The sequence below is a fragment of the Lycorma delicatula genome, chromosome 7 (genome assembly GCF_047948215.1).
Source record: "Lycorma delicatula isolate Av1 chromosome 7, ASM4794821v1, whole genome shotgun sequence".
Taxonomy (NCBI): Eukaryota; Metazoa; Arthropoda; class Insecta; order Hemiptera; family Fulgoridae; genus Lycorma; species Lycorma delicatula.
In genome coordinates, this window is record NC_134461.1 from 114329046 (window position 1) to 114341484 (window position 12439).

The window sequence follows — 12439 nt, forward strand, 5'->3', positions numbered from 1 at the left end:
AATGGAATAGGAAAACATATATTCACTCAACCACATTAACTTGCATTATTCAACACGCACATTTTTATAAAAAAAATTCCAAAAAATAACTTTTTAACCCATAAAATTCATTATAATATAGAAGTTTAGCAATAAACAACTTTTTTATCATCAAAAATTTTTTTTTCTTTCTTTCTTTCTTTCTTTTTAAGATTTTATAAATCTACCAATAATATACAGATATATCAGATTTTAAATAATTAAGTTTTTTTATTGGTAAAGTGGAATTTTTTCATTAACATGAGGTAGTTTTTACAAATATAATGTAGCAAATCTTAATTATCCATTAGAGGTTGCAGTTTTATTTTTCTCTGATTTTATATTCTACTTATATGCTTGTTTATCACATCTAGTTTTATGTTACTATTAACATATTTCTCAAATGTATTACTAAGTTAAGTTGTTAAGTTCTGGTTGTATTATTAGATTTAATTTTTTTTTATTATTTTCTCATATTAAAACAAATTCATGTTTTCCTTTATTTTTCTTTGACTTTTATAGCAAAGCATTTTATCAAATATATGTAAATAATGAATTATGTATGTATGATATAAGAGGCTATGGTGTCTATTATAAATGCTAAAATTAAATATCACTTATTTTAGTTTATATCAGTTTCTATGTTTATCACTTAAAATTCATATTAACTATTTTTTACCCTTGAGCTGTATAAATAAAAAATGACAAACCAGTGAATTAATTTTACTTGTACATGCTACGGTGAAGAACACTATATGAGGCGTAGTGTATATGATTCGAATAAGTATCTACCATATATGTAAATCACTGTCCAAAATTAGCTGGTTAATTTACTGGCAGACCAATTCACATTCTGACTAATGTACGGCATTAAATTTTTTTTGTTTTATTATATTATTTATCAATATATATACTTATAAGTAATTATAAGATAGTTATGCTAGGATTGATTATATAATCTACCAAAAAAAATATTTTAATGTTTTAATTAAGACATTACCGTATTTGTTAATGAAGTTGTATTTATACAATAGCCTTTTAGGTAAACAATAAAGAGGACATGGTAATCAAGAGTTGAAAGAAGAGAAAAAAAATTTAATTAATGTATGTGGAAAGTATGTTGATGAAGGATTTTAATTATAAAGTAGAGATCTTGGCAAAAATAGCTAAGTGAAGAAATATTTACAAGAATAAATTATTATCATGCAGTGTAATGGATTTAGTAAAAGAATGATCAAATGTTATGCGTGTAGTGTATTCCTCTATAAATTACAGGTTAGAAAAGAGATGGTTAAGATAGAAGATTTTTCGATGAAAGTATTTTGGAAGATGAACAGAATAAATGGGTAGGTTGAATGATGAGTGAGAGGTGCTTAGCTGTATTTCTGAGGATAGAGCGCTTTTATGTACAGTTCAGAGGAAGAAAGGAAATCTGGATTGGACATTTGGAAATTGAAAGGAAAAAAGCTTTTAATAACATCTCCTAAAGGAACTGGAGAGAAAAGTAAAAATAGGAAAATATTGAAGCTGATAAATTAAATCAAAAATAGAGGGTATAGTAAGTAGATAAATGAACAAAAATGAGACAGGAACAGTTGGAAACAACAGAGGTGTAAGGAATTCGCTACAACTTGACAGTAAAGCAAGATGATAAAATTTTTTATAACCAGTTCACCATTCTATAAGAACAGAAGACTTTGTATATTATCATTAAAGTGTATCGGTGTAAAAAAATAAGATTATAACATTTTTAAAATATAAAAAATTGGTTAATGGTACATTTTAAAATATTTTCTTCCAGGAAATCTTTCACAGCTAAATATCCGGTTCCTTCACCAGTGAATTAATTTAGGAGACAAGTTAGATCAGTGATTGCTATATGATTTTAACACCATTCAATTACACAAGTTAGATTTTGATAGAAGGTGGAATTGTGTGTATTTCATTTATCAGAGCAAAAAAGGGGAGCGACAACCATCTCATAATAGTGATGTAATACACTCTAAATGCTTAATTAAAAAAAAAATAAAACATTAAAAAGCTTGTTAGGTGCAAGCAGGCTGTTATTGAGAATGAGCTAATATTACTGCAAATAGAATTAAAACATGGTGAATCTGTAGTCTGTATCATTGCCTGCACTCATCCCACAAGTCGACAAAAGTTTGGAATAGACCTTACTTTGACAATACCCTAGAAAGTTTAATCAGTGAAGTGGCTTTAAATATTTCTTTCTGTGTTAATTGTAAGCAAAATTTACTGGGCTGTCTTAAAACAGTAATGTTTTTGAACACTTTGCTTACATATATGTAGTTGTATTATTGATTCTGTGAAGAAGGCAAACGGGAATCATTAAAGTTATGACACTTATAATCACATCACATATTATCCTTATGTTAATTCAGTCCCCTCACTAATGGACTTTACGTAAGCAGAAAGCTAATTATATCGAGCACAAAATCGGTCCAAAGTTTGTGCCGCCTCGGACTTTGTACTGCTCGGATCGTCTCGTACTTCAGTCCGATTTTACGGGTGTTGACTTCTACCTTGCGTCTTCAGCATACTTGAGCAGCACGCCAAAAAGTGCGTGCACTCGGAGCGGGTCAGATTTTTGTGGTTCGACGCACATCGGCGAGTCGGGTGAAGTTTACTTGAGTATATTGGCCGTGGCCGAAGCCACGATTATCATGTCAAAATTTGTTTCTTCAGTCCCAATTCCTAACTGAATTTGGGGGTGGTTGTTTAGCCCGGGCATGAAGAATGGACTGTGTGATTGATAACTGGAAATTTCTAGTGGCATTTCTACCGATAAAATTTACTAAAACGTTTTTCATACCTCGACATTCTGTAGATAGCAGACTTCCAAGGTGAATGGTGACCGTTGGATAGGTTCCAACGTCCCTTGGTTCAGGGCGTGGCATTGTGAAGGCCCATAAGATTAGGTACTTATTTTTTCGTTCGTTTACTGTTATATTGTAAGGCCAGTAATTATTCGCATACTTGTCCAGATAAATTGCCCAATACAAACACGATATGGCTCTCGCTAAAATCAACCTTGTGATCAGGCATGAGATTTACATGTAGCCAACAATGAATTGAAAACTGGTTTTGTTCCACAGAGAACAATAATTTCTTCTTTTTTCTTTGTTTCGTTTTGCAGTCTGACAAAATGAAATTTAAATGAACAAGTTTAGTCCGGCAAGAAGCAGATTTCATTAAATCATTAAAAAATTATATCGGTCATACGTAAAAAAGTTATTTCTCGTTGGATTTCTCTACGAATCAAATTTTGTTTGTAATGTTTTGTAGATTGCCGTGTTGAAATAATTCATCTAATTTTAATAGTCTAAGGTTTTCTAAATTAACGGTATTTCCTGTTGCTGAAAAACTAGCTCAAGGGCAAGGTTTTAACTTAACAGTAAAGGAGAAAGTTATGATTATTTCTCTACTTACACAAAATGAGTTCGAAACTAGTTTTGGGTTAATTACCGCATAACATTTTTTGTTTAACGTGTTTTACGCGTCTTCCTTTTTGACGAATGTTTGTTCGCGATTAAACTGGATTGGGAAAAATAATTTTGATGTTTCTTCCTTTATGTAAAAAAAAAGAAACTTATTTTCTTTTTAAATGATTGTAACCTCGTAATCAATTTTACTCGAGTTGGTTTTCAAATATTTATTCAGCATTCGCGCGATTATACTGTGGGAGAAGGGATTTCTAACCAATCAGATTTACAGTGTTAGACTAATCTGGTCTTGATTACAGATGTTTTCCCTTTCAAACGGTAGCATTTAAATTCAAAATCCAATCGCTGTTATATTAACTGAAGAATTGTTTACGGTGTTATCATTTTTAAATCTTTTTTCTTTTTAGCCTCCATGACCACCACCTAGTTATTGCTTTAGAGAATGAGATGAAATGAGAATTTTTAGCGTGTGAAAATGCTATGCCTGAGCGGAATTCGAACCCGGGACATCCGGATGAAAGGCCGAGACGCTAATACTCGAGCCAAGGAGGCCGGCTATCATTTTTAAATGTAGCATAAATTAAATTTTGGTAAATCGTAGAAAAACAACGTTTTTTTTTTTTAAGGAAAATCTAGTAACTTACCCGTGCATTATCTTAATAAAAGAAAGAACAGGAAAAAAGATTTTTTAATTAATTTTTACAATACATTTTTGAAAATCATGTGTTGACAAAAATTTACTATTATGCAATGTTTAATCGTTTCGCTAAAATTGATTTTTTATGATCTAGTTATAAAAAAAAGTTACTTACACCAAGAAAAATTTCTTGTACAGTACAAATTTTCTATAATAAGAAAAGTAGGTGAAATCATTTATAAAAATTTTGTTCTCATTAAAATTTTAATAATTATTTATGATTTTTTCGTTAAAATTAATATAAATCTGTTATTAAAAGTGCATCTGAAAATTTTAAATACGTAAATAAGATTCCAGTTTTTTTTTTTTTTTTAATAATTAAAATAAATTTGAAGGTCATTTAGTAATTGTAAAGTATTTTAGAGATCTTGTTCAGAATTGGTTATGGAAAAAAAAATTAATTGAATTAATATGGTTTGAATATTAATTTTTAAATAACATTGAAACATTTTTGAATCTGAAATAGTAAAATAAAATGATTAAAATTAATGAATAAAATTTCAGATATTTCCATATAAAGAGTTAAATATCTGTGGTTTTATATAAAGAAAGAGCAGTTAAACAAATTGAAAAATAAAAAAAAAAACAATCAAAAACTGGATTTCGATTATTAAATTATCATTATCAGTTTACGGTTAAGGATTTGATTCTCAAACTCGATACTTTTAACTTTAAACGAAATATACAAACATATCAGCACTTGGTTAAAAGTTTCATTTATATTTTGTTAATATTAAGAAATATTCGTTTTGCAAAAATTTGTAAATATATTTTTATATTATTAATTTACCACTTATTTATCAATTTTTTAATACTTTTTTCCTCAATGTATACTGGTAATTATTTAACGTTTAAAATGACAATCTAATTTTCAGTTTGTAGGTGGGTTTTTTTTTTACAATTCTATTTCATAATGAAAAACCGATTTATTTTGACAATTTATTAGGGAATAATTATTCTGTTAAGATCGGCTATTTTATGAGGTTATTAACGAATTTCAATAAAGTTGGAAATTATCTATACACCAATATGCTTTCATTTTATGTTAAATCTTACTTTTAATCAAATAAACATTATTACTTTCCCGTCTACATAGCGCTATAGCTGTAGAAGGGAAAGTATTGTAATCGCTCCAATTTGAGCATACGCGGTTTTCACCGGATCTTGACGTTTTGACACCGTAGGAACCCAAAAAACCTAATGGAAATTTTCCGGATGTTTGTATGTATGTGTGTGTGTGTTCGGTTTCGCACTCCTTACATCTTCAGAAGTACTGGACCGATTTTGACAAAGCTTGGTCAGATTACTTCAATATATGAAGCATTGATACGATTAAATTTTCAGTTTAACAGGTCAAGGGCGTTAAACTGTAGATCAAGGTCACCCTTAGTATCTCGCATAAATTATGGTCATATTTTTTTAGCCACTTTTTTAACGGTTAAAAAATAATATTTCCAGAAAAAGGTTTTGTAAAATCGCACTTCCACCATAAAAAACGCTGTTGTAGTCTTCTGATTTGTTGTGACGTCACAAGTGAGTGGTAGAATTAAATAAATGAATAATATTTTTAAAAAATAACTCGGTCTGGCTGGGTCTCGAACTCGATCGATCGCCCGGTCGATTCAGTATAAAAATTATCGATTCAGTATTAAATCTCGCGGTCTGCTGACCGTACAAACAAAATTTGTTCTGTGTAAGTTGTAAAATTACATCAGTTTAGTTAGTGCCGACAGTCGCCGGTAGTACCTCCACACCTGCGTGAATTAAATACGGTATGCACGCGCGCTTTAGTTAGAATAATTGAATTAAAGAAACGAAAAAGTATTATATTTAAATACAATGATAAATATTTTAAATTATGTTAAAAGCCGGAACGCGGCTTCAGCCGCGAGATGAGAAAGTCCTACATCTGTGTTGTTAGGTTTTTAAATTAATAAATCGATTTTTAATACTGTTTAAACATTTTTACGGTATTTTTTCTTAGTATGCTTGATTATTGTAAGTTAATTACAAACAGCTTGATCATTAGTAATATTTAAATTATTTTTTGCCATCTATATACATATTCAGCATTCCAGGGAGCGTTAGTAACGCTCAGTAGTAAACATTTTACGTAATTTTTTTCATTCCTTTATCAAACAGGTTTTTTCGCTTTTGTGGTTGGTTCTTTAGAACTAATTTTGTTTTAGGCGTAATTTAAAAACATAAAAATATAATAAATAAAATTGATTTTGGAAAATTACGGTGTAGTAAAATTTAAACGAATAATTCATTTCATAAAAAAAACTTTTTTTTAGTTGGTTTTATTAGTCTGTTTTCTTGCTGTTTGTTAATCGTTTTTATTCGTTAATTTTTACGTCTGATTTATTTATTTATCATAACAGATGTGCAATAATAGTTCCGGTAACAGATAAATATAAAGTAAATGAAATATAAATATATATTAACCAATCCGGAATTAAACGTTGTATTTTTGACTAGAGTTAATTGAGCAATACCTGTAAGGTTAGACTTTCATTTTCCAGTTTTACCTGTTTCAGAAGCTTACCTTGCCATTGATTATTTTTATTGTGTGAATATTTATTGCTTGTTGCATCATCACTGTTCGATCTGTGTTTCTTTTTTATGCTTCTGTTATTTATGCGGGTGCATATTTTCGTGTAATTTTTACGTTATATAAGTTTTTGTATTTATTTATCTTACCAATATTAAAACGATGTAATTTTTTTGTAAAAATTTTTTTATGCATACTGTGTATTACGTATGCCCTGTTACATCAAATTATCTATTTTTTTCCGTTTAGAATGTTCTTTTATCAACAAATTTGTTGTAGTGTTAAAATTAACAAACATTAGTTAATGTTTATTGAAATATACATGTTTTTATAATATTTCTTTTGTGTATTTGTATCACAGAATTCTTTGAAAATGAAATATTTATTTAAACATTATATACATTATCGTAGACCGATATGTTTTAATTATAATTTGCATTTCTATAAACTAATTACTAAAAAAATTATTCAGAGGGAGAATAATTTAATTAGTATGTTTGCCCGAGTAACTACAGTTCGGCTGAACCGATTTTCACAAAATATATTAGAAAAGATTTGTTCGAGTGACATAGATTACGTAATAAATACATTGAAAACAATATTCACGGTCTTCTTTTTGCCAGCCAATTTAAAAAGAACCTTACCTTCTTAAAACAACCAATGGATGGTCGTCAATCAATAAAAAGTGATTGTAAAGAGAATTTCAAACATTTATGTAACAGTTAAAATACCGCTTTAAAAGTCTAAAAAATTTAATTTCGTTAAATTTTGATGTCGGTGTGGAATTAAAAATAACTATTAAAAACATTCTAACCCTTGTAAGTCACCGAGTTTAAATTGCTGAAAATGTTTTATTTGTTTTTTTTTAATTTACCTTCAAGTGCAGTTTTTTTCTTTCCTTTTCTTTTTAAAGAATTGCGTATGAACGGCAAAACCTGTTTAAACGGAATTACTGTATTTATTCGAGTATCCCCCAACTTTTTTTCTTGAAATTGGAGAGAAAAAATAAGGGTGCGGGGCTTACTTGAAACACAACCTTTAGCCAGGATAATTTATGTAAAGTAAACATTTTCTTAGAAGTACCTAAATTCAATCGCATAAATATAGTTACATTAGGCTTTCGTTTATCAATACCGGATGCCGCTTACACAGAATACATCCTTAATTATTAACATCCTGTTCATATTATCGATAGGAACGAAGTTATGGTATTTTTACAAAACTGATTCATTCTGTATAGGCTGCATCCGGTTCTAATGACATTACACTTACAGTATCAGTTACCTATTCGTCTTATCTATTCGCCATAGTCATTGTACTGTTTGTATATGTGGACGGTTATGAGCATTTTATCTGTTTAGTTTATCTTGTAAAGTTTAATACGGTGATTTATTTTAATTACGGCATTAAAATGAGTACAAAAGGACAGCGTTCACGATGTTTTACAGTAAATGAAAAACTGCGCGTTATCGAAGAGGCTGAAAAATTGGAAATCGGGCGGCAGGAAGAAAATTTGACGTAGATGAAAGCTGCATTCGAGACTGACGTAAGAAGAAACAACTTCTGGTGAAAGGCACTGGTAATAAAAGGGCTTTTCGTGGCTTAAAACCAAAATACACAGACATAGAAAAAAAATTGTATGACTGTTACGGAAAAAGAAAATGCGGTTATGCTGTCACGACAGAAATGTGTCAATCATATGCTCGTGAAATCGCTAAATCACTGAATAAAGTTGATTTGAAAGCAAGCCGTGGATGGATAACACGATTTTTTGTACGAAATGGTTTGTCAATAAGACGAAAGGCGACCATTTCATTAATGACTTCCAAACGCTTATGAACAAAAAATATTACATTTTCACAAATACATACGGGATAATAATATCTTCACTTATAATTTTATATATATTTATATATATATCAACGATATTAGGCGATTAATCAAATTTACCGCATTCAGCATGCACTAATGGTGAGGAATTAAAATATTTTTATAAAAAAATTGAACAAAGGGTAAACATTATGACCATTTATTTGTATCTTTATCTTCATCTGGACCACTGAATGTGAAAATAGGAGGAGAAAAGATTATGGAGGTAGAAGAATTTTGCTATTTGGGAAGTAGAATTACTAAAGATGGACGAAACAGGAGCGATATAAAATGCCGAATAGCACAAGCTAAACGAGCCTTCAGTAAGAAATATAATTTGTTTACATCAAAAATTAATTTAAATGTCAGGAAAAGATTTTTGAAAGTGTATGTTTGGAGTGTCGCTTTATATGGAAGTGAAACTTGGACAATCGGAGTATCTGAGAAGATAAGATTAGAAGCTTTTGAAATGTGGTGCTATAGGAAAATGCTAAAAATCAGATGGGTGACAAATGAAGAGGTATTGCGGCAAATAGATGAAGAAAGAAGCATTTGGAAAAATATAGTTAAAAGAAGAGACAGACTTATAGGCCACATACTAAGGCATCCTGGAATAGTCGCTTTAATATTGGAAGGACAGGTAGAAGGGAAAAATTGTGTAGGCAGGCCACGTTTGGAATATGTAAAACAAATTGTTGGGGATGTAGGATGTAGAGGGTATACTGAAATGAAACGACTAGCACTAGATAGGGAATCTTGGAGAGCTGAATCAAACTAGTCAAATGACTGAAGACAAAAAAAATCTTCATCTGAGCAGTTAAAATATTCTTTATAACCTGATTGGCCCTTTATAAATTAAATTTATAAAATGCTGAAAGTTTGATGAAATTTTTTTATAAATCCGGTGAATTTCATTAATCGCCTCCACTGTTGCAGAATAACATATATTAATTTTATATTTAACTTTAGGCGAGATTAGCGAACGTATTATATTTGGCTTAAATTTAAACTTGGCTTTTTTACGAAAGCTTCTCGTAATCTATTTATCTTAGAGATTTGTATCGGGTGTTTTTTTTTTAATTTCTGGTTATTGATTCGACCTCCACTAGAGCTTATCTGCGTTTGTCGAAATGCATCGGCGAAGATTCGAATAAACAAATATTTCGGTCTTTCATCGTCGTATTTGATGAATGTTTCGACATTCACTGGAGAATATCGACGTTTGCCAGTTCTCGGTCTTTCACAATAACTTGTATATTATTTAAACAATGACCGAAATGTTGAAATTCATCTGAAATAATTAGCCATGTAGTTAATAAAGGTTATTTAAATTAAATTTTAATAATATATTGTTACAGAGTCGTATTTCATAAGGCGTTTTAAAGAATATAAATTATAATAATGTAGACTGTGTTAACCGTATTTACTCGTAAAAGATGGTATTTGAATCGCTTTACATAATATAATATGCAGCCTTATATGAAATTAAAGATTTCATACTTCAATTATATCAAGCCTAATATGTATATATAAATTCGGTAATGTCCTGCTGTTATGATATTATATTGTTCCTTTCATCTAATATTTCATCACATCGATTATCACAATAATCTTTTATTGTGTAAGGTGATAGTAAATATACAGAATTTAATTTCATCAAAAGAATTACAACATATAACTTATATTAAAAAAAGAAACGGGAGAAATTAATTTACATACAGTAACAATTTTTAAAGTCGGGTGTTATTCTATTAAAATGTACAATTACGTGTTTATAATTGTAAATTATAGTGACTATTACATATTTTAATGGTAGAATGTATAGATTATTATTAAGTCAAGGATTTTTTTATGTCGAAAACATTGTTTAGAATTCGAGGAAGCGTATAAGTGAAGCAAACGCTAAAGCTTGCGGTAACTATACTTAATTCTTTATTGTTTTTTCTTATTTGAGAAACTTTTAAAAAAATATTACTACTCAGGTAGTGAATGAAATAAGGATCGTACTAATAATAATAGAACGATTGCATACACGAACGTAGAATGGACATCAGTTGAATTGCAATTAATACTTTCACTGCGTATGATCGTACACGTGGTTATGTTTTGGAAACACCGTATTGTAGTTTACTATTGCAATCGCTTACAAAATGAATCGATGTGCAACAGTGTAATAACGATTCATTTTTCTTTTCAAAGTATGTAAAAAGTATTTTCTTTTGAATTCATGTATTAGTAAATAAAATAATTAAGATGAACGGTACACTTCTAATATTTGGTCATTCATATGGTAATATCTTGGAACGAAGGATATGAAGTTTGATTAAATGCCAACTTCTCAGATAAACCAGTTTTCATTTAATTGCTGTTCCATAATTATCGTTTGTTTATTTTTCATTTATAAGTAGTTATATAATGTATTTTAGATACTAATAATTACAATTAGAACTGTTTTAAAAATACCGATGTTTTCGATGAAAAAGCATCGATATATTGGGTATAATTGAATATATTAATGTATAATATTCTGAATCATCGATATATAAATTAGGTTGTGCATATCTGCTACATTTAACACGGCAAAGTAGGAAAATATATATATATATTTTTTTTATATAAAGCTCTACCTATGAAGAAATGGAATTATTTTCAGCTATGAGGACTTAATAGTAATACGTGCTGAAAAACCTTAAGTCGAGCTTCATATAACTGCTATTTCATGGCTTTTTGGATTTTGTCAAAATACCTTTCAGATGGATTTTCAATTTTTAGGTAAAAAAAAAAGATCAAGGTTTAAAATGAGACCTAAGGAAGAATATCCACCGCAGCATTTCATTTTTTTGAAAAATTTTTCGTAGTGCCTATAAGGATCGTTGTGGTGAAACATCAGATTGTCTGGAACACTTGGCCGATCATAAAGAATCCTTTTCCTGTGGCTTTCTAATATCTTATCGATAGTCATTTTGATTGAAAGTTTATCCTTAAGGCCAAAAAATTATTTACGTATAGTTATAATATTTGCACATATATATATTGCATTGGATCTTTTATATCCGCTTAAATTTTGTATCATCTTTAGAGCTTATTTCTTTATATTAAACTAATTTTATAAACTTTAATTTCTATATAGGAATGAACATTTTCTAACATATTTTTAAGAATATAAATATTTTAAAATTTATCGCACCAGTAGAAAAAAACAATTATAATTCATATTAAACACGTAAGTGTGGCCTATTTGAATCTCTTTGTAGATATCTGTTTCTCTTTCTGAATAAATTATTAAAGGACGAGTCAAAAGTTTCCTGTTTTAAAATCGAGACTAGAACCCCTAATTCAAAGACAATAGTCTAGTTAGCTTGATGTATAATTTTCTGTTTGTGTATTTACGAGCGCCGTCTTTTAAGTTTTTACAAAAACATTGAAAGAAAAAATTATTTTGGTACAAATCGTTTTATTGTTTCTCAAAATATTCGACTTTAAGATTTATATACTTGCATGCGTTCGAACCGGTTCTCGAAACATTTTTTTTCACTCTGAAGTTCGTTTTGTGAAAGGAAGTGGTTTTAAAAGGATTCAACAGCTTCTTGAGGTGATGAAAATCGCTGTTCACGCATTTTTTGTTTAAAAATTTGGGAACAAATAGAAGTCGTTAAGCGATAAATCAGGTGAATACGGGCAATGAGATATTAGTTCAACGTTTGTCTCCGTCAAATAATCAATTGTTTGACGTACTGTGTGAGAGCTGGCATTATCATGGTGCGACGTTTTCGGTTGTTTTTCCTGATTTCATTGATGATTTTTTGGCAAACAAATTGTTTTACACCATTCATCACT

At 29.4% G+C, this 12439-nt stretch overlaps 1 protein-coding gene and 1 long non-coding RNA gene across 2 annotated transcripts in view; one reads left to right on the plus strand and one right to left on the minus strand.

Annotated features, from left to right (window-relative positions):
• LOC142327568 (O-acyltransferase like protein) overlaps window positions 1-12439 on the minus strand; it is a 267527-nt gene that overhangs the window by 58877 nt on the left and 196211 nt on the right. The window lies entirely within an intron of this gene.
• Window positions 1-12439, plus strand: part of LOC142327569 (uncharacterized) — an 87981-nt gene that overhangs the window by 50033 nt on the left and 25509 nt on the right. The gene's annotated exons all lie outside the window — the stretch shown is intronic.